Here is a 24,540-nt window from a genome sequence, read left to right on the forward strand (position 1 = left end):
TTCAGTTAACCGTCTCCAGAGGATAAATTTTTTATTCTCTGTTAGGTGATCCAATAATTCTCTTTTTTCTACTCCACAGTATTATGAAGATAGTTCCTCTTCATTTTGATGTTTTCAGGATCAGTTATCTAATTCATTTTAAAATTTGTGTGCTGTTATTTACACTATTTTGTTATGATGATATCTACTTTTTCTTTTCTCTAATCTCTCTAAGCTTAATTTGTAGTCCTTTTCAGACTGCTAAATTGTCTCCCGTCTTTAAACTTAACTCATCTTTTGGTTGTTTCTACTGATTCATTCACATTTTTACTTGTTTTCTTGTGTGGCTTAAAATTATTTTATTATTTTAAGTAGAACCTCAGTTTTCCTTAAGATAAACAATACTCTTTGGATTTCAATCGTTCAGATTTAGATTTTAGTTGAAAATTTCAGTTAATAGTTTTTGTACCAATATATGCCAAAATTCTCAGATTAGTTTATTCATGGCTAATTTCTCTTTTTTTCCCCATTCAACACACTGTATAAATTACAAAGACAATTCCTTATAGTTTTCTTGGTTGTATATGAATGGTGGCAACATTAAAAATCCCAAGGCTATGTCTCTTACCCTAACTGTGCATTACTGTCCTATCTCAAGGCTGTAAGGACTACAGGAGGATATATTAACATCTGAACCAGGATGCACTTTTTATCCTTGTTAACTGCATGTTGCAAACTGTTCTAAGCACTAGTAGTATTATTTTAGTTAATCTTCATACACTGTGAGGTCCATGAAAGCAGGAACCAACCTTGTTCCAGCTATCCAGAAGGTACTTGGGACGTAGAATTTGCACAATTGATATTTGTTGAAGGAAGGTCAGAAATGAAATAGGAACTTATAATCCGCTTTTGTTAAAATGCATTTGGTCCATCTATAAACTAGGGTATATATGTGATGAAAATTCCTTTTTTAGTTTGAATAAGAGGAAACAAATGAACTTTCTTTCCTTAGTAAAGAAAGGAGACTTTTAGAAAGAGAAAATAGTCTAAGGCCATACCACCCTGAACATGCCCGATCTCTTCTAGAAAGAGAAGACTGGGAGCAGAAGTGAAAGTTTATGGATTTTATGGCTTCTCTTGTTGCAGCTCATTTTTTATCATTGAATTATAAAAATGCTCTATTTTAAGATCTTGAGATAATTTCCTCCAGCCAGTAAAAATATAGCCAACTCTGCTTAGCATGTTTTTGGAATATTGTTTTAATAATGGTTATTTAAAATAGCTACTTTTAAAATAGTTTATAAAAACAAAAAGATCATGACCTTTTCTTTAAGTTACTTTTGAGCTTTCTTCTTTCCAAAGTGGAGTTAATACCTAGCAATCTTCCTTCAACTAATAAAAATACCATATACATTCTGGCAGCCTTGTAAAAATAATCGATGCTTACAGTAGAGGGCAGCAGAGGAGCACATGTCAAGATGAAACTATAGCTCATATCCAAAGTCCCTTTGCTGAAGCTCCCCTTGGAATGATGTGTGGCTAGGTCATTGAGAGGAAGGCTTTAGTAGTTTGAGAAGTTGAAAGGTCAAAAGATATAAAGATTACAAATCAGTAAATATCTAAAAAATTGGAAAACAACTTTTAAGTGTGTTCATCTTGAAAGCATAAATTTTATATCTTGTTCTCATGGACAGGAATACACATAATATTATTGACAATAGCAGGTTCTGACTTTTTTTGCTATTTCTGTCTAGAAGTCACCCTTATTTTATTGAAAAATATAACTGATTTTTTTAATAGATTGGCTTCATGTTCATTGCACAAATGAGTGGAATTTAAATATGAGATATAAACACTTTTATCTTTTCAAAGATCATATCTAGGAATTTACTTTTCCATTACCTGATTCAATGCTTTTGTTATTTTCTGTAGTGAACCAGAAAGGTTACTGCATTTAAAGAAAGAAATTCTGCAATATTGTTTAGTTTGCATTATGAGATTCCCAAAGTGAGTCATAGAGGCTCTGGAGCACATGGCAGATGACTGCAAAGATACTTCTGTTCACAGAGAAACAGTTCAATTCAGTGCTCAGCTAAGATGAGCCCATCAAGTTAGAATATGTAGGTTCAATGGAATTTATATAAAGCCCTAAAGTCTGTAAAGGTTGACAGATGGAGCAATCATTTTTTTTAAGGTTTTCTGTCACAATAGGAGGTAGAGTTGAAAGGAAAGCCAGTAGGATTACAATTGGTTTTCCCTGTAAGTCAGTCACAAAGAGTCACTGTTCAAGGTAAACCAACCTTCCTATCTAGAGATAAATCTATTGAAGAGTGATGTTGTCCATAGTTCCTGGAAGACTGATAGTTCCTGGAAGACTGATAGTTCCAGGTACAACAGTAAAGGATGAAATAACTACATAACAGATTGTTGATGGAATTTGGCTAGTGAATCCCCAAAATATGTAAGCCAAAATAGTGAGAAATCAGTTTATCTTCTATTACTCAAAAATTAAATTTAACACAATAGTTTAGTATAGAAGTAAATAATTATGATGTTCATTTTTATTCAGTCAGGGACAAACTCATCTGACTTATCCGAATTGATTAATAAAAAATAATAACAAGAGTAGTTGTTTGTATTGATCCTAATAATTCCATGTTTCACAGAATTTAAGATATATTTTTTTCTTCACCTATGGACAGGTTTGACCTTAGGAACATCTACAATCGATGGTGGAATATGTTGTTTCGGACAGAAATAACACAGTTTTGGATTGCTTATGAATGTGCAGCTTGGTTATAGGTGTTTATGCCATATCCAGACAGGAAGTCATAAAAATAAATTATGAATGTGTCTAAATGAAGGCTAAAAAGACTTCAATTAGTATAAACAATAATTTATTGGATAGCAAAGCATTATAGCATAATCTCAGTGGTACTTTGTTTTCTTTAGTGGTATATACAATAAGGCAGGGTATTAAAATTAGTGGTGTCTTGTGTTTGATAAAATTCAATGTTTCATACTCATTTTAAAAGTGGCAAACTTGTGACTCAGAAAGGTCACAGATTGAGAAAACATAAGAGAATTTAGTTCCCATCTATCACAAGTTGCTTTATATGCTACACAGAAAGCCTAAAAGTGTTTCTAACTCCTTCAATCTTCTATTGCAATCGCTTTCAGTCACTATTCACATATTTTCATCTATTAATAAGGGAAAATTATGCCTTTATAAATGCATTTAGAAAAACAACTCATAATTCCTGTTTGAAATAAAATAATAATATCCTGATGTTTTGTCACAGAAATATAATTCTTAAAAAAATAAAAAAGTTTACTTGATTTATCACTAAATTTAAACAGTTAAAATAAATTGGTATGGTCATGGCAGGTTGATAGAATAAAGCTGTTTAAAACCCATACAAAGTTTAAATGTTAAGCCTGTCTAAATCTTAACTGTCTGAATGTCCTTAATTGCCCTATAATTTAAGATGCACAGACATAAAAAATTGATTATTTTATTACAAACACTATCTCCTCTTTGTCAACAATTTCATGTCTCCTTGGTCTCGAAATAGAACCTAAGTGTGTGATAAAACTTGAAAGTCAATGCACTTAGAAGGCCAACAGGTCCAGCAAACAATCACAGCATTTATTTTGTAGGATCACTTGACAGTTTTAATGTCCAAAGGTTGAGTCAGGCTCTGAATCTGGTTCAAATTCACACTTAGTCTTTAGCTCTGGCAAAAACAGTTCTATCCACCATTCTCATTTATCAGATCATCACAAAGGAGGAGCTTCCAGATGCTGTGGGCCAGTGTTACTGTGTCAGCTGAGATTTTGTTTGATTCTGCAGAGTCCAGACGGGGCTGCAATTCAATTTCAATACTGACGTTTGAAAGAGAAGGGCATTTTCCTCTGTGACCTTGAGGATAACTTTCTGCCAGAGAGGTAGAGGCTATCTCATGATATGGTCTGGTGTTGAAAGCACTTTTTTCTACAAGGTGCAGAGCTATTTGCAGATAATGTGTGGCTGTGCATTACTAAGTAATGCACATGGCTGTGTGCATTTTACTCCCCAGTGCCTTACTTGGAATAAATGGAGAAGGGAATGGTTTCTTGGAGGTAAAAAGCATCAAAATAGTCTACTCTTTTCATTTCACAAATTAGATATTCACTTTTTTTTAACAGACATCTCTTTGGAATAATAATGACATTTGCTCTAATCAGAAAGGAACCCGACTGAAATCATTACTAGTGAAAAAAGACGTTTAATTTAAAGGGGGGAAATGATACAAATAGAAGGAAGACCACAAAAGTAGGTGGGAAAACACTTGCAGATGTGTTCTTCATCTCTCAGAGGCTGACAATATTTTTCTGTTCATATTCAGGCTTCCCTCACTACCTGAATTCTCTAATAAATATATACTAGAAAGTTCCTACACATACAGTGGACTATTTAATCAAAAGTTCATTCCAAATCAAGTTTAAAATCCATTTTTGTGAACTATAAGTTCATATGCCTCTTTAGTTACTTCTTCAAGAAGTAAAATGAGTTGAAGTTACAGGAAAGCTTCTTTTGTGATTAAACATAAGGAAGACTTTTGGATGTGGAAATTTCCAGTCACAAAGTATTCAATTCCTGTAACTCATATTTTCCAGCAAAAGCTGAGCATCTACTTCTCAGAGAAGGGATGCCTTTATAAGGTTAGCTATGAAAATGATTTACCCTCTACAACTCTGGTATTTACCAATTGTTCTGCAGAACACAACAAAATGACAAATATTCTGAACACTATTTCATTTATTCCATAGTAAGATGAATTTAAAATATTATTGTATCTGTATAAAGGAAAATCTTTGAATGGATTGGTCATATTAAATTTCACTAGTCTAATCTTGTCTTAGATCAGTTTTGAATGTAAAAGTTCTTTATATCTTGAATTTTAATGTATATACTTCATGGATTTTAAGATTGTTCTCTTCAGAATAGCTTTCTGGACTGACAGTTATAGAAGTTAGCCTTAGAGAGAGAGAAGATATTTTTCAACAACCTAAAAACATGAAGGAACATCAGTACCCAGAGCATTTAGAAAAGTTTCTTGCTTAATATGTCATCCTCCAGTAGGCTGTAAGTGGCTTCACTTAAGTGAAAGGCATGACCTAATTCAGCTATTACTGGCAATGTTTAACATATCACATCTATTTTATTGGTCTTATAATTTAAGTTAGTTATAGGCTGACATATTACAGAGTTTCTATTTAAATCTTCAAATTAAAGAGCTTTAAAAGCAAGCTTATTATGGTTAGTAGAATGAACTACAATGTCCTCAGTTGGGGAAAGGTAATGAGATACTTAGTAAATTGCTCACTAAATAACTTGTCAACTCTAGGTCTGCAGTTGAAGGTCTATCAAATGGATCATCCCACTGTGTGTACTAAGTACTATTTTAAAATATTAAGGAATTCAAATACAAGATATTATTCTGTCATTCATTAACTTTGAGAGCCTCTTCATTTAAAGTATTAAATGTTTTATTATACATATTACATAGACAGATAAAATTATAAAAGCTATGTTTAAGTTTAGTTGAATCACCTAGCTTATCTTTAAAGTACATAAAATTTTGGATTAATTCAATGGGACTTAATGTATGAAATGAAAATAGATCTTCATGTTGTAACTTTCTTCATTCTTACTATCCATTTGAGCCAACGTAAGGCACATAGCTGTAAAGACACCTTGAAATATAGAATTAATCACTGCCCTTCCAGTGGAAGAAGTAGATTATTTAACCATATCATAATTTTACTAACAGTGTAAACAAACATATCCAGAGTGATGGTTGTACAATATTAAAAAATTAAATAACTCACTATTTCACTTGTTACTTTCAGTGTTGTAAAATGACCATCTGTTCGTTTTTAACATTTAAAAATATTAATATATTTTAAAATTTTAACATATATACAAAAGAATATATTCTAACTTCTCACTGACTAGTGAGGTTTATTAGTTTCACTGCAGTTAGTACCATGAGGATTACAATACCCCAAGAAGATGAAGATTGGTGAATCTTGGAGAACTAGGCTCTATTTCAAAACATTATTGTTGTTTAGTCCTGCAAGCTGAATCCATCACTTATTTTGTGTTTGCAGCCTTCAGAAGAATATTTGTTTAGTTTCTAATTACTGATGCAAAGTTAAAATAAGAGTACCAAACTTAAAATTAAATGTTATGACATTTGTAGAAAGAAGGAAGTATGTGTAGTGGTGATTGACTAAGAAAAATTGAAGGAGAAAAGAAGAGAAACTTAACAAAACTTAGTTGAAGAGACATTATTTTTCTTACTACTAAGAATCAAATACAGAGATGAATAGAGTGTTTCATTGTTAACTTTATTGTTCAGTTTTGAGTTGGAAGAAGGAAATATTTTATATTACTAGAAATGAACTTGAAATCTGGTAGAATATGCCACTAACCTGAAGCCAAAAATAATATTGCTTTAGAGAGTATTAATGTTACACTTCATGAGGACAATTATTTGGCCATGAATTTCCACTTGAAGAACATGGCTTATTCTTGGCCAATATGTAAAATTTCAGAAAAGCAATACACCAACTTTGATTATTCCTAGTGAATGTTAATACACTGTTTTTATGCCTACGTATTGGCAAAAACATGCAAGATAATATTTTCTCCCCATACTTCTACTCCTACCTACCTATGTTTTTTTCTTTCCAGGAATTGGTGCCTGCTGTCAGCAGAGAGCTGAAACTTTTAAAGAGCAGTTTCCTCTGATATTATCAATCAATAAATATATACTAGGATGTCTACCCTATGAAAAAAACCCGGAGGGGGGCTATGGATAAAATAAAAAAGAGAAAAGTATAGAGCATACTTATACTTTTGTAGGAAACATGCATGGAGAAATGTTGATCTCCTTTTCCCTTCCCTTAAGGAGCAGAACAGTACCACAACAAGCATTTCTGGAATAACATACAAGAAATAATAACTGCTTGCTTGTAGGGAGGGAACTACAAATTTGAAATAGGAAAGAGACTTACACTTTTAACTGTATATACTTTCCTATGGTTTTAATTATTTAAGTATTTATGCTCATATAACTTTTAAAATTAAATATATTAAATATTTTCTTGGGATAGTATAAAACTAGATTGTGAGTAACCTTGAATCCCAAATGTAAGGAGTTACAATTTTTCTGTACAAGCCCTGGGGAAATTTGGTTTGTGATGTGCTTAATGTTATACAAAATAATCATGCTACAATTCTTGGAATACCAGAGCATTGCAGGATTAGCTGAAAATGCATAATTGATCAGACATTTTATAGTATAATTTACTTTTCAGAGTACTGATATCATCTACTTAACATTTTTAAAAAGAGATTATAGAGTTGTACTTCAATTACATTTACTGTGTGCAGTTTGAACGTTTTTTCATCCATTCACCAAAAAGTGTAAACATCACTACAATTTCAGAACACTGCATCATGTCAAAAGGAAGCCACATACCTTGTAGCTATTACCTCCCTTTCCCCATTTTCCAGTTGATGGATAGTTAGGTCATTCCCACTTTTTGGCTATTATGAATAATGCTGCTATAATAATTCATATTCACTTTTTATATATGTTTTCATTTCTCTATGCTATTCACCTAGGAGTTGAAATGCTGAGCAATATAGTAACTCCACATTTAATTGTCTGAGGGACTGTCAGATTGTTATCCAAAGCAGTTACTCATTTTATATCCTACCAACATATGAGAGCATTCTGTTGTGGCCACATCCCAGGCAACATTAGCTTTTGTGTGCTCTTTCTTGGTTCTAGCCATTCTTGAGTGTGGAGTAGTATCTCCTTGTAGTTTTGATTTGTGACTTCCTGATAACTAACAATGTTAAACATTTTTTCATGTGCTTCTTGGTCATTTTTATATTTTTATTAGAAGGATGTCCATTTCACTCCTTTGCCCATTTTTAAATTGGTTTCATTTTTAGTATTGAGTAGGAAATTCTTTTCCTGTTATGGGTATCAGTCACTTATAAGTGATCTGCAAAGATTTCTCTCCCCTAATTAAATCTTAGGAACCAACTCTCATCTTTTTAAAACATTTTTCATCAAATTCATAAGCATATACATAAAATTCTACTTGCCATATTTTGCAAATTTTCCACTTTAAGTATTTTGAATCATTTTGGCCTAGATGGCTGCTGCTGAGTGTCATAATTCTTCTTCTTGATCCATAAAAGTTTTACTAAACTTGTGATACATTTAAAAGAATTAAGGTAGCCTACAGTATATCTCAGGTGCCCATCTCTGGTTTCAATTTTTATAAAATGTCTGGGATGAACTGGAATAAAAAGGAAGAAGTAATGAGCTTGTGTGTAGTTATTAGAAAATATAGAAAATGTTCAAAACAGAAATCCTAAAAAATAAGTGTTTCTTAAAACTCAGATAAAGTTAAACCATGGAAAAATTCCATTTTAGGGATAAACCAGGTGTCTTTGTTTCTTCCCTTCTTCCTGTTCAAATGTTCAGGAAGTGAAAAATCAGAGAATGGTGGATGCTTGCTGTGGAGATAAATTTTCATTTGTTTCATTGTTGGACATGTATGAAAATGAGATACAAACAAACAAAACAAACTAAAGGTTTGAGTTCTGCACAAGCTAGAAGTGCTATACATTTTGCTCCGTGGCAATGAGTGAAATGTTATTTGTGTCTATTTAGTTGTAACATAGAGTAGGGACACAATTAAGTAATGAGAGTCTCCAAAAACATAAAGTACTACAAAAGTGTGAAGACATTAAGGACTTCTATTCCCCCAGGCAACTGGAAACTAAAAACTTAGGAAAAGGGAAGATTTCTATGCATTTAAAAAAAAAAAAAGGAAATGAGCAGGTGGGCCAGATCCTATTCCTTTTTCACTGTTCCTGGAGTACAGCAGAATCTGACACCCCTTTCTTGCTTGCTTATAGTCAGCGCAATCAGCAGTAGCCTTAATAGCTTGAGGGTAGGTAGGGGGTGAGAGATGTATGCAGGAGGCAACCCCTTTAATGCATCAGCTAATTCCATGTTCTAGCTATAGCCTTGGGAACAAGAGAAATCCCAAACAGATGTTTTTTTCTAAAGGTAAGGGAGAAAGTAGAAACTGATTCTGCTAAAAAATAGATAAAAACAGTCACCTGTGAATATTTTAAATCCAGCATTAGAATCTTAATGCTGAAGATTTCATTAGCAGATTTAAACACTTCTGTGTAAGCTCTTGATAATTTTATTTTTTCAGCTACTTTATGCAAGTTTATTGTTTAGTGACTTTTCAGCTGTATCTTTCCTCCTGTCCAAAGTAATGTACTATACTGTTAATTTCCAAACAAGAATTAAACCAAGTGTTATGACCACTTTCTGTGTGCCAGGATGGTGAGGAACCTGTTTTCTAAGAGAAAGGGTGTAGACATCAGAAGAGGCCATCTTGAGATTTGAATAATGGCTCACATTTGTTATTCGTGTGTCCTTAGGAACAAGTTTCTTTAACAGATAAAAAGCATCAGACATAAATATTTTCTCCCCAGATACACTGAGGATTTGATGAGAGAGATTTCTTCCCATACATGTACACAGAAAGTGATAGGATCCATTCCAAATATTTCAAATACAGGATTAGATTGTGTGGTTCTTAAATTCTTGCAGAGAGAGAGAGAGAGAGAGAGAGAGAGAGAGAGAGAGAGAGAGAGAGATTTGTGAAAAAAAGACTACTATTATCCAGTACGTTCATCTAGGGCTGGCCTAACAAAATATCACAGAATGAGTGTCTTAACCAACAGACTTTTACTTTTTCAAGGTTATGGAGGCCGGAGGACAAAGATCAGGGCACTGAACAGGTTGATTTCTGGTGAAGCCTGTGTTTTTGGGCCACCTTCTTTCCATGTCATCCTATTCTTTTTTCTGTGAGTGCTTCTGGTGTCTATTTCCTCTTCTTAAAAAGACAACAGTCCTAAGGGATTAAAGGCTCATCCTATGACCTCACTTAGCCCTAACTGTCTCCTTAAAGATTCTATCTCCAAATGCAATCACATTGTAGATTGCGGCTTTAATATATGAATTTTGGTGGTGATAGTGGTGCACAATTCAGTCCACAACATTCAAAAAGCCATTTATTGAAATTCATAAGGAACGTGATTGAATGAAACCTGGAAAATGAGGAATCTATTCTTACCCTTTGCATCTCACTCTCATTCCCTCACACGTGATACACACACCTGTTTCCACATGCTACAGACACTGAGACATCCCTGCCAAACTCAAAAGTACACAGACAGCACCTTACCTCTTCTTCTGAATTTATTCAGGATTTTCTGATATTCAAATGCAAGGCTGAGTCGCGCGCGGAACACGCCGAATCAGCCCGCTGCAGACAGGCAGGTCTGTGCACGCCCTACCGAGGTCCTGAGTCTCCTGGAACATGCCCAATCAGCACGCTGCAGACAGGCAGGTCTGCGGACACCCTACCGAGGTCCTAGTCCCGCGGAACGCGCCAAATCAGCCCGCGCCCCGCCAACAATTTACTGGACACACGCCCCCCCCCCGGCCCCCGCCCCCCGCTCCTCTGTACAGCCACCTAGTTCCACACTTCAAAGACACAGAGGACACTGGACCACCAGACCACCACGGTACTGAGTCCTGCTGCTCCCGGCCTAGAGGTAGGGGCTTCTGAGCCGCCATCCCACTGCTCCTGGCCCAGAGGAAGGGGCTTGCGGGCCACCATCCCTCCCACCGCTCCTGGCCCAGAGGTAGGGACTTCTGAGCCACCATCCCACTGCTCCTGGCCCAGAGGAAGGGGCTTGTGGGCCACCATCCCTACTGCTGCTCCTGGCCAGCCCGTGTCCCACCTCTCCCAGCTCAGAGGAGGTAATCCGTGCAGGCGCCAACAGCCCCCCCCCCCCCCCATGAGAAAACACATAAGTAAGTCTCAAAACCAGACTTCCAGATTGCCTACAGCAACCCCAAAGGGAAATGAGATGGAACACTCTGATACTCAACCACCTGGACCCACTGAACTGGCAACAAAAGGGGATGTGGAAAAATGAAATCAGAAATAATTTCTCAGATAACAGGAGAAATTCTGCCCGTAGTGCAAGACCACTGAGTTAAATCCCCGGCCCTGGACTACATGTCTTTAATCTGTTGAGAAGGTTCTGTTCTACTTTTGGTCTCCTGATAGCTTTTACCATGAACAGCTGTAGAATTTAGTCCAATACTTTTTCTCCAACTAGTGACAGGATCATATGGCTTTTTCCTTTCCTCGGTTAAAATGATGACTTTTGGGGGTGGATCTTCCCATGCTGAACCAACACTGCCGTCCCTATAACAAAACCACTTTCTACATCCTGCCAGATCTGACTTCTAATAGTTTGTTTTGTTAAACAAATTTCTATCTATGTGCATACTTTTTTCTTCTATTATCTTTATCCAGTTTTAGGATCAGCACAATGTTGAGTTCCTAAAATGAGGGGAGAAGTGTTCCTTCTTTTTTCTGCTTTAATTGTTTGATATAATTTATCAGTTAAATGTTTATGAGCCTGCTGTTGTCATATAGGTAGGTTTTCAGGCTAGGAATATGCTTTCTTTAATAGGTGCTATTCAAATTTTATATTTCCTCCAGAGTTAGTTTCATTAATTTGTCTTCCAAGGTACTTCTTAGAAGTTGTCAAATTTATTTCAAAAAAGATTTTCATAATATGCTTTCTATATCTTTTTAAATTCTCTAAAATCTGTGGTAATGTCTCCTAGATCTTGATATTGTAATTTTAAAAAATGTATAATTGATATTGCGTAATAGGAAGAAAAGGTCTAAAGGAGCAGGAGAAGTGGGAGGGGTAAGGGAAAGGAAAAAAGGGAAAAGAAAAAATATGAGAAAAAAAATGGAAACAAAGTCTTTGCAAATAGTGAAGGGTGGAGGGGGTGAGGGGAAGGGGAAAGGGCAGGAGAGGGGGGAAAAAAGGAGAAAAAATAAGGGGAAAAAATAAGAACCAAGAGACTCATGTAATGGTACAAGATCCCAATGATGAACGTAACTGTATTTTATACCTAAAATGTACCAATAAACTTAATGGGAAAAAATAAATAAAATAAAGCTGGAATTCTTTATCTCTATACAATAGAAATTTAACACATGGATAAGAATCTGAGAGCCCTGGCAGATCTTTTGTGTCTTTATTTGGAACTAGATTTTCAGCCTAGTCAGTCTTACAGCTAGATTTTTAGTTTCTCTTTGAGTGGGAAGAACACTGGATAGGGTCTCGTGCTGCCTGTACATCATTACAGCATTTTGAGCTGTTCGCTTTCATTATGTTTACTACTGTTCAACTGTAACCTTCCCTCTCTCTATCTGTCATTGCACAGCAAAAAGATGAAGAAATGCAACAAAACACTGATTCTGGAGGAAGCTCAAAATGTAATTGGGAGACAGATACAGCCAATTATTTAAAATTCTCTATGGTGAACATGGCACTTTATACAGTATATTCAAATGGTTATGGTAGCATAGAGAAAAACAGGACACCTGGAGGGGTCAAGAAATAGTTTATTATAGAGGTGGCTTTGACACGTAAATGGAAAAGAAGTAGAAGTTTTCCAGGCAAGGCAGAAGGTAATCCATGTTGAGTCACAGCATGATTTTATGTGGGAGCACTTATGTTTAGCTGTAGATTTTGTTCTGTAGCATTTTAAAAAAAGAAATAATGCATTCTTGCCCGAGCCTCTCAACATCTCATTCCCCAACAGGAGCAGTGTTTGTCTTCTGAGTGAAAATAGGGTGCCGGGCATCTGATAAGTCAACTGCCTGGCAAATGCAGGATTATGTAAACCTGATATATTCAGTGAGAACAACTCACCTGAATACTTTCAATATATATGAACTGGTGAATACCACAAAGTACCAGATTTACATAATTACATCAACAATGTAATGTTTAAGTCACTCAGAGTGTCTTCCTCCTTTGCCACTCCTTGAGGAAAAAAGAAAAGTCACCCACTCAGCATAAAAAGCCCCTTGTTAGTTTATTATCTAACTGACCCATCAATGCGAAGTTAATCAAGACCCTGCTTATTTTACAAATGAGGATTTTTAATCAAACACCTAATCCCACATCACAGCTAGAGCAGCAAATAATACTATTTTTTGAGGTCACAGATTTCATACTTCCTGACAGTCTGGTGGAAGCCCCTTAGCTACGCTTAACCCAGGTCAATGTCTGTCTGTCTGTCTCTCTCTCTCCATTTATTTTTCTCAGTCTTTTCTGTAGTCTTAAAGCACAAGGCATCAATCTTTGATAATGGCATTGTTTTGACCTATGTTCTGGTCCCTTCGCCATTCCTGATCTTATAAAACCTTCCTACCATTATCTTCAATTTGCTTGTTTCTTGCTGAGAAAGCTAGAGCAATCAGGGTGGGGAAAAAGCATAAAGGAATTAGATAACTCAGCATTTTTAAACTTTCTTTTCCCAGCCCTGTCTTCGTTCCCAAAGCGAATATGTCTAGATGGCTGTATCTGCTGTTGATTCTTTCTTCAAGGGTCCGGAAAGCAGGCAGCTCAGACACAAGAGAGAATAAGAAAGCTGGAGGGGGCAGGGTGAAGGGGACGGTGAATGTTTAGGTGAGTAGTAGAAAAATGAGAATCCAGGATATTTCCATGAGAATTAATGTACAAAATTGACAGAAGGAAAATGTTCTACCAAAAAGAAAATCCATTTAAAAGGCAAATACTATAGGTTAATGAAACATGGGCAGAGAAATAAGCTTGTGATTTTATTTCATAGATGATCTAAATGGAGAACATACAGGTTAGCATTTGGACAGGTGTCCTTAAGACAAGAAGAAAGAAGTTGAAGGATAATGTTAGCTGACTGCAGAGTCCCATATGGGAACAAGAAAAGCGGCAAAGAACTGATATTTCCGAGATGATGACTGAGCTAGATGCTTTAGGCATGAGTTCTGCACCTGGATGTTCATCACAATGGCCTGAGGAACTTTTAAAAAATATGTAACATAGCCTTCCCTGTATGTATTAATATGAATGTCTAGATATGAAGCCTGGGCAAGGAATAAGTTGTTTATCATTTCAATCCCTAGAGATGCTTTGAGCAGTAATTTTGGGGCTCATATTCTCTTATAATACTTCCAACAAGCCAATGGAATAGGTGGTGAAGGTGGAACTTATTGTAATATAGTTGTAGGAAGTGGCAACTCCGGGATCGTGGAGCTCAAAAGTGAACTTCTTGCAAATGGGTCTGGTGGTTAATAAAATAATGCAGTGGAGAAGGCTCATTAAAGCTCAGCCTGTGGGGCCACATCTGCTTGGTGGAACACACTCTGAGCTGCTCTGCTTTGTTGGCTTTTGGCTCTGCCTAGAGAATAGTTATAGTTGAACAGGTTTTTAACAGAATGTTCCATTAGACTGGCCATCCTGAACACCTGGGAGCCTAGGACAAAGAGTGCCTGTGAGACGCTGTATGGTTTGGTATGTATTGAGAGGCATTTCACACAAAGCAGAAATATATTGTAGTAACTGGGCATGTGAGTGTGTGTAGTAAGTAACTGGCTGGACTCCTTGGCTGGTGTGGTTTTGGCATATTACTAAGCCTCCCTGTACTTCAGATACCTCATGTGTAATGGGGATTATAGTTGTATCTACTTCATAAGGTTGGTATGAGGATTTGATGGGAAAATGCCTATAAAGAGCTTAGAAGAGTGTCTGGGGACTTGATATGTGTTTGATAAGGAAATTGCTATTTCTGAAGAACTCTCTCGTACTTTCCTTACAATGCTCTATGAAACACCAGAGTGATCACATGGCATAAGCTCATCTATTTTAGAAATGGCAGAGATAGGTTTAAAATCTGAGTCTGACTAAGACTGTGTTCTCCTTCCTGCTCAATAATGAACCTAAGCCACAGGAAATAAATGATTCTAAATCAGGAGTGTCAGAGAATGGTGGCTTGAGCTACCTGAAGAAGACAAAGACAACACTTGGATGGACCCTAAAAGGCTGGATCACAAAATAGGTGCAATTAAACCTATCTTCTACAGCAACCCCAAAATGGAAGGCAATGAGAACATGACAGATGTCAGAACAAAAACAGAAAGCTAATGCTTGCTGAGTACTATATGCTGTGACCAACAATTTGAAAGATATATGGAATAAGAGAAAGACAAATAGCTGAAGAAAAGATGAGAATCCACATGCAGTCCCAGGGAAACAAATGGTTTTACAAGCATGGAAAAAGAATCACAATGCCCTACTTTCCTCCTTAGTGTAAGACCCAGATGAGACTTAGCACAAGTAGCCATCTTGTTACAAACCCTCCATCTTGTCCCTGTGGGTTTCGGGTTCACTAAAGGACACAGAGTTCCCAGACTGTACTTGTTTATCTGTTAAGACACCATGGAATGTACCATTGTTTCTGTGTAAAGAACACCTGCAAACTCCCCTAACCGTCCCCTAACTGCAAAAATTCCGCTTCTGTAGTTCTGCTTGCTAAGCACCCCTGCAGCCCCTATAAAACCTTCCAACCCCCTGAGCTTGGGGCCTCTCTAAGCTTGTTTGCTTGGAGGGTGCCATCTGGCCAGACTAATAAAGGTCTGTTTTTTTAACTTTTCTAACTTGTCCGGTGTGTTACCTCCCGGGTGTTGTTTGCTGCAGTCAGCGCCTCGGAGCGTTTGGTAAGGCCCTCGGTCTTACCCTTAGTAATCAATAGTACATATTTATAGTAATGTAACTATGGGTTATTGATTTGACCTAAAGAATATTACTACTATATTTGGATTGGAGGAAGTAATGTACATGAATTACAGTCTCATCTGTCATAGCAGAAAAACCAATAAATAATGCATAAAATGGAAGAAACAGAACACATTAATATAAGTATACTATGTAGAGGAGGGATATAACTACCGAAGGAAGGCAATTAAAGGGTTCAAAATGGTTGCCTCTCAGCAAGGAAGGTAGAAGATTAGCAGATTGGGGGCTAAAAAAGGAACATTCTTTAAAAAATATACTCATAACATTTCTGACACCAATTATGTGATTTTCCCCACACCAACCGGTTTTCCACACTTCACCAAACACCATCTGGATATCCTGCGATTCAACTCAATTCTGCCTCTACCTTCGTGGTGTTAGCACAGATCCCACAAGGTAAGGGCTCAGGCCCACAGTACTGCCTCTCACCTCAAATGCCAAAAGTCTTAGGTTTTGACCTGTGCCTCTGCCTCACTGGCTATAAATCAGGGTTTCCCCAAATCCCTCCTTGTGTTGGATACTTTGTGAAAACTGCTTACAGAACTGAGAAAGACACCCAAGACTTAAAATGATTTGAGGGTTTGCAGAGACATCTAATTGTCAGATTTTATGCCCTCCAGTTCCAGACCACCCTGGAGGGATCCTGGAAGCCTCCAGTCAATATCCTAACCCTAAATCACTCCATGCTCCAGGAAAAGCAGAGCCTCACGTATCACCCCATGATCAGGTCATCTTCCCAAGTGACAGAAACTATGCCAAGACAGGAACTGAGGCTGCCCCCAAGCAAGAACAGTGATCTCAAGGGAACTGAGTTGCCCCTTAAGCCATAGGATTTCTCTAGAGCTAGGAAACCAGAACTGAGATAATGATCAACTAGACCCTAGTCAGCCCCAGCAAATCCAAAGAGGCTTACCTCGATCTTCTGCAAGTGCTCAATCTCTTCACCAGAGTGTGCCCCTTCCAGTTGTTCAAGCTGGGGTCTTTTTTTTCCCTTACTTTCTAACTCAGCTGAACAAATCTGCATATGGCTCACACTGCTGTATCCAGTAATTATTTTTCTATAAGTGTCAAAATCCTATACCATGGGGCAGGCATATTGAAGTTCTCATCTTTCTTTGGGGGACCCGTTCAGATTTTATGTGGTTTTTTTTGTCATCATTCTTTGTGTTAAATTTGTTCTTAAAAATAGGAAAGGTGGTTTGTTGTCTGTGCATGCTGAAAATGGAGTTATGAAAAAGCTAGTCTGGGGGCAGGAGGAACATTTGTTTGCTGGGGTGGATAACCTCACTGAAGAGCAATTAATTTGAGCAATTGCCCATTTGATTACAGAATTAAGTGGCAGTATTTGTAGGGCTTTTCTTTTGGCCTGGTTCCTTCTATCAGAAAGGAATTCTTTTATTTGCCTGCATAGCCTGTTTTGGGAGTAAAGTCAGGTTAGGAAAGGAACATCACTCAGCCACTAGTCCTACTTCATTTAACTCCTTCATTTGAGCACAGCCCTCAGCTATGCCTGGGGTCTCAAATTGGAAGCCCTCCTGATTTAATCACTAACGCAGGGTCAGTTTTCTGATTGTATGGGTTAAAGAGGGAATAGCAAGGCCTAATTACTCCTTATCTAGACTCAGGACTTATTCTTCTGATTTCATTTTCAATTTGAATCCTTCCTTTGGGCACAGAGCTTCCAATTTCTGCGTTCAGTTTCCTCACATCCTGGCCTGTAAGGACTTCAGTTTTACCTATAATTTCTGTTTATTTAGTATCTACTTATCCCTCTATTTTCTTTTCCCCAAAATTTCATTTCTACCTTACATTACTGTTGCCTCCCTTCATTTTGGGGGGATGAGGATGAGACAGAAGGCTATACTTTCAGTTCGTTTGTTTGTTTAATGATTTACTGTTATTTTGGTATTGTTTTCATGGCATGGCTGATATAAACACATGTTGTGTCTACCATATTTAGTAAGAAGTACAAATATTTGATTTGTAAAAACCTCTGAGCAGTAACTAATGTTGGTAGAAATTTTGTTAGTGTTATTTAAAGCTATTAATGTCATTTCTCAACAACAAGGCATATTGAATCAATTTTTGTCTTGCAACTTTCTAGATTATTCAGCTAAAATTAGAGCTCTATAAATTTATTTATCAGAATTATTAAGTACTGAAAGGTAAATCTCCTATGTAGCACAGGAAAGAATACTGGATTAAAAAGAGTAAATTTCCAATTCTAGATTTATCTTTCCCATCTTAAGAAAAATACTTTCTCCTTAGACCTCAGCAAAATCATGGCAATTAGATTACATGGCTTCTAAGATATTTTCCATACTAAATATTCTTTGATTCTATTTGGTAGTTTTACCTTTATTTGACTTTATCACTCCTCTGAATGCTGTTACTCAAAGTGTAAAATGTGCCTCATTGTGGTCAAATAAATAATTTTTAATGGTATAAGAATTATTTGTATTCATTACTTTATTAATATAAGTATGAATCTAATTTTTATAATTAACACAAAACTGAAATTTTATTTGTAAATAAATTTACTTATGCTTAAAAGTATGAGTTGATTTAAAGAAGGCTGTGAGGAAATCAATGGAATGCAGTTATGTGGGTATGATAAAGATTATGAAGATAGCATTCAAACAAACACAATGTGTAAAACTGGCCCTACTATGACATGTCGTTTCGTGACTCTGCCTTTATACACATACTAGTTTTCCAGTTGACCAAATCTTTAAATGTCCAGTGCAAAGGTTTGCTTGCTTCTTGAACCATGGACAATGAAAGAATTCATCTTCTAACACAGGTTAGTTCATTGCAACTGGCCTGTGTACACAGACCAGGAACTGTGTCTTATTCATCTTTGTATTCCAATACATGGCTGTGCTTGGCTTATAATGGATACTCAAAGAAAATTTGTTGAAAGAATGAACCAAGTCACTATATCACTAAGTGCAATGGGAAAATGTTTCCTATTCCTGATTTTTTTCCAGAATGTATCACTAACTTCACATTAATGCTCCTTGCCTTTACCTTATTAGTTTCAAAAGACAATTCCCAAAAGAACATAGAGCAGAAAAAACAGGCTTGGTATAAGAGGTCAAAAATCAGTAAAAACACTTGGAAGTTTTTTGGTTGTTTGTTTTTTCAGTGAAGGACATCAAACCCAGGACCTTGCACACACTAGGCAAATGCTCTACTGCTAAGCTACATTAACAGCCTTCCTGAAGCTTTTGAGACTAGTCTTAGATTCCTGTAAATTTTAGGAAGGAAATATTTGAAACACCATCAAAATATGAGATTTGGAGACAATGGGACCCTGGAATCAATGGTTTTTCCATAGAAATGGGCATTCTCCCACCTTCCATTACAGCAATTTACATTTTGTTGACTTTTCATTATAAAATCCAAAGTCTATTGTGGTTTGAATGTACACAGCACCTTACCCACATCATTGAATTTTTGTCTTCATGATAATGCTTTGCTTTTGGCCTGATGTAATAAAAAGGAAAAGTGAAGGTTAGAAGCCAGAGAAATGGCATTTCAAAGATCACCGAGCTAGAAATTAGCAGGACAAGACTGAGCAAACTATGATGGAGGATTGGAGGAAATGAGTTGGGTCCACTGCTTCTTTCTATAAATAACATTTTATTGGAACAAAGACTCACTCCTATGTGGGATTAACTTTATTTCACACATGAAGAAGAACTTGAGGCAAAGAGATGGTTATTCCTTGGCAGTGTCACTCAGCCAGATAATGATGAAGTCAGTAAGATTCAGTGACCTAACTCCACGGCCTTTGTAGTAGTAACTACACTAGTGCTAGCTTTGGTGTGCAAATCCTGCCACTAGCTCTGTGACCTTCAGCATTCACCCCTTAAATTCCTTGAAAATTAACGCTCAAATACTTAAAACAGAGCTTGGCACATAGAACACTATCAATAAATAATTCCTTGTACAATATTTACATTTAAAGTCTTTCACTGTTCTGTGTTTTTTTTTACTTCTTTTTAATAGTAAAAATCACATGACAGCCATGAGTGGATGGTCTAGATAGGCTGTCTCATTTAAGTTTTGTAGCAACCAATGATTAACCTCATTTTATAAGGGAAAAAACCCAGAGGTTCTGAAGGGTTAAGTAACTTGCTCTAGTATAGATCCAGGTCTGTTTGGTTTTTAAGCCCACCATCACCTCAACACTCCTTCTAATCTCATCATTTCCCTTACAGGAACTCAATACTTGAAAAAAGCCAATGAATGGCCCTTCTCTACCCCCTCCTTAACCAACCAACAAATTAATCAACCACTATCAACAAAAGGCAGAAGCACTCATTCCACTCACATGTATCCTGGGCCTGCCTGCCTTAATTCCTTTAGGTAAACTGTTTCTAGAATCTAAATTATGCCCTCCTTGCAACCCCCTTTATTGAAATCCTATTTGTCCTTTGAAGCCAGATGCAAATTGGATCTGGAATCCTTAACAACTCCTCTGATCACCAAAACCACAAATGATTTGTTCTCCCAACCCAATAAGATTTTTGTTTATACTGTGCTTATGGGTTCATATGGTGAAAACACAGTAATTTTTTGGTACATGTCTTAAAGTACTCCCAGAAATTGATAATTTTAAACTATTTTGTAAAGAAAGATGAGATTATATACAGGAATACTAAAGTTAAACAAAATCAAACCTTCCAACTATAATGCAATGCACTAAAATGTTTCTTTTTAAAAATATCTCAAATTATTGTTTTGTAGGCACTTGAGCTACTCCCTCTGCATAGAGCTTTGTCTTGTATCATTAAATGGTAGGCACTCAATAAATATTTACTCACTCTAGATCTCAAGTTCTCTTTATAATGCTAATTTCATGTTTCCATTAGCTCCGTATAATTAGTTTAAAAAGCACCGAGTAAGATAAATAACATGAACAGAATAGATAATTTATTCTAACACCTTACCTCCATGTTCCTCATTCCAAAGTTTCTATCTCTAATTCATTTTACATCCTGTGTTAGTACCTTAGATGTTTGATGTTATTTTAAAAGTCTTTGGTGGATTTCAGCCCACCTGTACAATACTCATAATATTAGTGATCTATCATTCAAAATGAGTCATTAAAAAAAAACACATGGTGCATTTGAGAAACTGAAAGTGCAAATGAGTATCAAAATATATAATAGATAATGTGAAATAGGAAGAAAAGAAAGGGGGGGTAAGTGGGAGGGGTAGGGGAAAGGAAAATATATGACAGAAGGAAAAAAGGGAAACAAAGTGTTTGTAAATGGGGGGGGTGGAGGGGTTGAAGGGAGGGCAGGGGAATGGGGGAAAATATAAGAACCAAGATACATCATGTAAAGGTACAAATTACCAGTGATGAATGTAACTGTATTGTATACTTAAAATGTACCAATAAACAATGAATAATATAAAATATATATATATATATATTTGCGTTCATACCTTATCAGCAGTCTTTATAGATCTTAACTTGTTTTTGCAGCTTCTGCTTCATTTTTAATTCGATTTGGCTAAGATCATTCTTAATTGGAAATAGAGTATGCCTTAGTAGTAAAATATCAACTATCTAAGTTACCATCACAGAGTAAGAGGGGCAGTTTGAGAGAGTCAGTCAGTTTGAATTAGTGAAAAAATGCATGGATTAACATTTTTAAAACAAAGAAATGTGACTTTTCAAGTATACTGGCAACCAACTGCTAAGAGTATTTTTCAAGGAGAAGCTTTAATGCCAATTTTAATTAAAATTTTCCATTTGTATGAGAATAATTTAATCTAAAAGTTATCCATAATTCAAGTTTACTTTTAGTAGGCAATCCCTTTTGTGTAAAATATAAATATACCATATAAATGGCATCTCTTTTAAGGATACATTTACTTCATAGTAAGTTTTCATAAATTCTGACTTTGTAGTTGGTTTACTAAAATACATTTTGTCTATGAAATGTGTTCTATATATTCCATATTGAATGACTAATGAACACCTTGAAGTCACATAGTTTGATCTAATTGCTTGAATTACGTTTGCAGAGATTTAGTCTTAAAGCAGAATTTGGCTACTGCTTTACATAAGCTGAAAACTGTCTCCCCACATCCTCTCCTCCATCCATCTCAGTAGTTTTGTAGTTATCTTCAATAGAACAGTTGTACAACAACTTTAGTTGTTAAGTTATCTGAAGTGGAAAGATTTGAAGGACCAGATAATCTGCACATCAACTTTATTTATTCTTTCTTATAGAAAATTAGTGGCTTCTCCAGCCTCAGTGTGGATAACACTACAAAAATATTTTTAAAATGAATTATGTACTTTATAGGCAATATAAATGATTTTAAATGTCAATTTTAACTAAAGGTAGTTCTCACCTGAGGTACTTCCTTGAGAACTTAACTTTCACTTTGGGCTTTATCAGTAGCCTTGCTCAAGACCTTTCACAAATGTTTCTCAACATTCAATTACATCAAAACCATGCTCAACATACCACACTTCTAAATTCTTCCATACTTTTCCACAGTTACAATGTCTTTATCTGATTAATGAATTTGGCCTTTGAGTTTCTCCTTAAGCTTTACTACCTTTGAGAACTTTGACCTGCCCTTTATCAATTACTTGTATATACACTAGAATAATACATAGCAAGTCATATATTGATTGCATATTCCTTTTCTGTCTCAGTATTGGTAATGACTTGCATATAAGATTTTAAAATGTATATTAATAAGTAATATAATTAATGATGTACAGCTTGCTCTCTGTCCACCACACTAGGAAACAGGGAGAGGGCAGTCAGGCAATCTGGAAGAGAATCTTCAGTAGGAAATGAACCACAAGGGTAATTTGACCCTGGATTCCAGGTCCCAAACTGTGCTAAGAGATGCTGTTTAAGGTATCCAGTTTGTGGTATTCTGTGATGGCAGCTCCAGTAGACTAAGACAATTTAGATGAACAGTTAATAATATTAAACTGTTTCACTACAGTGTAACCTTAGGGAAAAACAAAGTTAAAAGTGTTGGGGAAAGTAAACAAAAAAATCTAATTGTCTTTGAGTGTTAAATTTTAATATCTCTCTCTCTCCAACTCACAATCTTCCTGCCTTGACTTGCCTAGTGCTGAGATTACATGTGTGCACCACTATGCCTGACTCTTTAATTTGTAATTTAAGCCTAGCACATTGTTATTATTTTGAACATATTTTTGTTAAAAATTATAATTTCCTTTATTATGTAATTACATGGTTTTTGAAAAAGTTTATTAAATTTAAAATTATGATTTTATTATATTAATTTTTCTAAGCCTCAGGGAGTTTCTTCCTGGTTTATTTATTTTTAAATGACAATACTGAACAAGTTTTAAAAAAATTTAATTGACTGAGTCACTGTCAAGTGACAAGAGAAAACTTTCTAAACAGAGAGCCAAACTTTTTGTTATAAATTTGAACAGGTTTAAAATGATAGGAGCATTTTCATTTATAGCACTGTTAAGTTATAAATGATTAACCTTAGGAGTTGTCACTAAAGCAAATTTTGATAACAGAAGGATTGATATAAAAATCCTTGGTGCCCAGGGGTAGAGCCAGTCATTGTAGCAGAGGATGTAGCAAATGTCAAAGAGGACAATTGGGTATTTCAAACTTGGCTGCAGTTGGCTTTGCCTGAGTATGGGATCGTGCTGAATCAAAGCGAATGAAAGGAGCACTGGGGGACTGATAGGACCTAGTTCTTACACTCCTGAGTGAGCAACAGGAGAGAGAACCCATGATGACAGCCCTCCTTTAACTCAATTCTTGGTTTGGAAATGCTATCACTGGGAAAACTTATCTTTTCTTTTTTCTTTGTTTTGGTGGAGTACACCTTTAAGCACTTTCTTAAGAAATGAATACGTGTAATGTAAGTTTTAAGATCCTTGCATATACATTCATTTTTAGTCAGCCAGCATGCTGATTGATAGTTTAGCCAGATATACAATAAATTCTTATTTGATAATGTTTGTCTCAGGATTTTAACACTTCCATTCTGGTACTGTACTGTATTAAAAAGTTGTCTTTGTATATTTTTAACAAGTCCACACTGTGGTAGAGTACTTGAAATTTAAAACATGGCATATTCCTTCATATCTCTTTCAATGGCTACATTTTACTCAATGAGAATGGCTGGTGTTTCTCAGACCTTACTTTCAGTCCTTGTTCATGTGTTATATTCTTAACCTAAGTCTCATATTTGCATATTTCCATAGACCAAGTAACTTCAAAACACTGCTGCTTGTGTCTTCTTTGTTTATGTCATCTGGATATCTCATTTATTTTTTAGAGTTTCATTTTAATAAGCTTTTTTGGATGAAATATTTTAACTTTCAGTTATTCATATTTGGTGTTCAGGTAGAAAGAAGTGGTTTCCATGAATTTGCTTATTTTTTCATTTTGATTAGACTCTTTTTTATTTTTCTAAATCAAATAAATATAATGAGTAGAAATCCACTCACTGAGATTGGTGATCAATTGTGTTCTCTTGATGTGCCGTGCATATCTCCTGGGCCTGCCCTGAAAAGGTCTATAGAGAGTTTCAGTTTCTTGTGTCTTTCTATCTGAGAACTTCCTCTGGATATGTGAATAAGCTTATAGGGTGTGTTGAATGCATGGTGTAAGTTAATTCTCTCAACTATAGAGTAGGTAGAGAAACCTCTAAGTGCTTTGCCTGCCATTGTGATTTTGTATGATCTCCCAGTCCCTAATAAGACT

The 24,540-nt window shown here is 35.8% G+C and overlaps 1 long non-coding RNA gene across 1 annotated transcript in view; it reads left to right on the forward strand.

Annotated features, from left to right (window-relative positions):
- Window positions 1-324: 324 nt before the first annotated feature.
- Window positions 325-24,540, forward strand: part of LOC110345012 (uncharacterized) — a 382,083-nt gene continuing 357,867 nt past the window's right edge. Inside the window, exon 1 of the long non-coding RNA XR_015449948.1 lies at window positions 325-10,693. This is a non-coding gene — a long non-coding RNA (uncharacterized LOC110345012). The remainder of the gene's footprint in view (window positions 10,694-24,540) is intronic.

This window comes from Heterocephalus glaber, unplaced genomic scaffold (assembly GCF_053883595.1).
Source record: "Heterocephalus glaber isolate CG9 unplaced genomic scaffold, H.glaber_assembly_v1.0 deba00000818, whole genome shotgun sequence".
NCBI lineage: Eukaryota > Metazoa > Chordata > Mammalia > Rodentia > Bathyergidae > Heterocephalus > Heterocephalus glaber.